Here is a 3,606-nt window from a genome sequence, read left to right on the forward strand (position 1 = left end):
GCCCTGTTGATTCCTGCTTGGTTGACTAAGGATGGGGTGGCAGATGATGGGTTGGCAGACAACTGATTGGCTGATGGCTATCTTGATGGAACAGGATCCCTTAACTGTAGTGCTGTGGTGGGAGGTTGTTGGCTGTGGCTGTTTCCAGTTCTTCTCAACTTGATTCGCCCACTTTGAGATACCCCTCTATCAAGGTGGGAATTGGAAAAAGAGAGGACCACCTCAGGAAGGTTATTAATGCCTCCGATTTGCTGGAGTTGACTTCACCAGCGACCACAGCTGCAAGTTTGGCTGAGTTTCAGGTTGTCATCTGGCCTTTCCCTGCCGACAGCGGGGATGTAAAGGGAAGAAGAAAATGATCTTGGAGGAGTATAACCGCCAGCCTGCCCTTGCATGGTCACTGCATCATAGTGCCGAAGTCACAATGCCGGTATCAAAGTGCCTACGTGCTCCCCCGCGTGGTGAGGGAGGGGCAAAGCAGGGCTCGCTTGACCACTTTATTTCATCCTCTCTTAAGAGCTTAAAATGGTGAAGCAAGAGGCTGGAAAGAGTCTCAGAGCTTATGCTTGGCACTCCCAAGTGTCCCCGCTGTTTTAGCCAATTCAAAGAAACTTGCCCCAACTCCCCTCCCTTTCCCTACATCCCATTCCTCAAATAATTCAATTCCTATTTCCGTCCTGATTTTTCACTTACACTGGAAACTAGTCCCAGTGAAGTGCTCAAGTCTGGAATGCAGATAATACGTCTTTAAAAATAATAATAGCTGGGCTGGACGTGGTGACTCACGCCTGTAATCCTAGCACTTTGGAAAGCCGTGGCGGGTGGATCGCCTGGGGTCAGGAGTTCGAGACCAGCCTGGCCAATATAATGAAACCCCACGTCTACTAAAAATACAAAAAATTAGCTGGACATGGTGGCAGACACCTGTAATCCTAGCTACTCGGGAGGCTGAGGCAGGAGAATTGCTTGAACCCAGGAGGTGGAGATTGCAGTGAGCCGAGCCGAGATCGCACCATTGCACTCCAGCCTGGGCAACAAGAGTGAAACTCTGTCTCAAAAATAATAGTAATAATAATAGCTACAGCTAACATTTACTAAGTTCTTTTATGGCCTACGCTTAGTGGAATGTACGATTCATTTTCTTATTCAATCCATATCAACACTATCATCCCCAGTTCTGAGGAAACTGACTCAAAAGATTTGGTTACCTCCCCAAGGCTTCGTAAAAGTTGGTGGAGAGCCTGAATTCAGACCCAGATCTATCTTTCCAGGCTTTTTATTATTACTCTGTCCTGCCTCTTAAAACACATTCTACTCATTCTCCATCCTCTTATCTGTGAGGTCAGGTATTTTGTCCTTTTACCTCTTCCTTCTGCAGGATTCATTCTCCCATCATTTTAACTGCTGGCTGACTTCCTGAATAATGTATATTATATAACTGGTTCTAATATTGTTTCAGATGGAATATTGTTTATTTTTTAAATATACCAGAGAACTTTGATTGAGGCTGTTCTAAGTCTCAGCTGTGCTAAGGGCTTTACATATGTATTATCTCACTTAATCATCACAATAACCCCGTGATGTATGTACTGTTGTTCCCCATTTTATCAATAAACTGGAATTTAAGTTAACTGAGTTCCCCACGTGTAGTAAACAGAGGAATGGGGATGGGTATCCAAGACCCATCCCATAGATAGAAACGTTCAATTTAAACTAGAGAGCCCAATCACTATTAGGCTTATGCTAGCTATAAATTGTACCTAGAGAGCCCATCTTCTTAGCGTGACAAGCAAATCAAATCACATCGCAGAATTATGTCAAGCTTAATACAAATTAGATGTAGGTATGTTGCTGCTTTTCATCTACCTTATACTAAAAACAAGAGCTAATATTTAGTGAATTATTTCTGCAGTGTTAGGCATGGTTCTAAGGAATACTTGTATTAACCCAATCCTCATAACAATCCAATGGGGTAGGAGATAGTCTTATCCCCATTTTTCAAGTAAAGAAACAGATCGAGAGAGGTTAAGTAAGTTGACATAGGTCACACAGCTAAAAGTCCAGACAAAACAAGGAAAACCCAGTTATTTTGTTTTCTTCTGAAATTCAGGCAAAGAGATGAGGTAATTTTGCTGTTTACTTTACAAAATCAAACAATTTGCATAATTTATTGTGAGATTGGATGAAGTTTGTTTTTTGCTTTCTTGGAGGAAGAGGCAAGTAATAGGTTTCTGGTTGATGTCTTTAATAAGTAAAGTTAGAAAAATGAAATTTCATAACCTAGAATTGGTTAACGAGTTTATTTTGCATTTTCTTTACATGCGTTGAAGACTATTTAGATATTTGTTTTTTGTTATTTTAAAATAATATTTGGTTTGAACATAATGCATTTGTGTTTTTAAGGGAACATACGCAAAATATATTTTTGCTTAAAGTTACTTATTAGAACAATTTGCCCCATCTTGGAAACTCAGAATAAGACTGGCTCCATCAAACATTCAAAAATCCACTTTAATTGATACACCATCAGGGAAAATACAGTTTTTAAAACTATTTTTTAAAAAGCTTCAGTAGTCTATCATTGCCACAAGGTGGCAGTATTATCCAGTGTAGGAACCAAAAATCTAAGTAATATTGTAAGCTTGTTTATATTTCATAAAAGTATACACGTTATTTGAATTTGAAGTTTTTTTATTCCAGATATTAACAGAAAAATTTTAAAAGCCTAATTTTAGTTTTAATATACTATTTTATTAAAGATCTAGTTTAGGTAGTGAGTTTTGTAGGCCAAGACTTCTGAAATTCTTTTTCTAAAACTTCAAAATGTACATGCATTGTCTGCTCTACCAAAATGTTTTGAATTAATATAACATATGAAGCCACCCCTCAGAGATCCATAATATGTACAATCCCCTTTTTCTGTAGGTGCTAAGTAAAATCCAGACACTGTTAGTAGCAGAATGTATCCAAATCATGAGACAACAAAGCATGTTACCTGCAGCAAATTTGTAAGGGTCTGCAACAACCTCAATTCTTGCTTCCCCAGAGGAAAGAATTAGACTGAGGGGCATAAGGCAGAAGAAGAGACCGAGACAAGTTTTAGAGCAGGAGTGAAAGTTTATTAAAAAGCTTTAGAGGCCAGGTGCGGTGGCTCAGGCCTGTAATCCCAGCACTTTGGGAGGCCGAAGAGGGTAGATCAATAGAGGTCAGGAGTTTGAGACCAGCCTGGCCAACACGGTGAAACCCTGTCTGTATTAAAAATACAAAAAATTAGCCAGGCGTGGTGGTGGGTGCCTGTAATCCCAGCTACTCAGGAGATTGAGGCAAGAGAATTGCTTAAACCTGGGAGGCGCAGGTTGCAATGAGCTGAGATCATGCCACTGCACTCCAGCCTGGGTAACAGAGTGAGACTCTGTCTCAAAAAAAGCACTTTAGAGTGGGAAGAAAAGGAAGTAAAGTACACTTGGAAGAGGGCCAAGCAGGTGACTTGCGGGATGAAGCGCACTGTTTGACTTTTGACTTAGGGCTTTATATGTTGGCTTACTTCTGGGATCTTATGTCCCTTTTCCACCGATTCTTCCATTGGGCGGGGCTGTCTACATGCAC

The sequence above is a fragment of the Mandrillus leucophaeus genome, unplaced genomic scaffold (genome assembly GCF_000951045.1).
Source record: "Mandrillus leucophaeus isolate KB7577 unplaced genomic scaffold, Mleu.le_1.0 Scaffold1213, whole genome shotgun sequence".
In the NCBI taxonomy this organism is placed as follows: Eukaryota; Metazoa; Chordata; class Mammalia; order Primates; family Cercopithecidae; genus Mandrillus; species Mandrillus leucophaeus.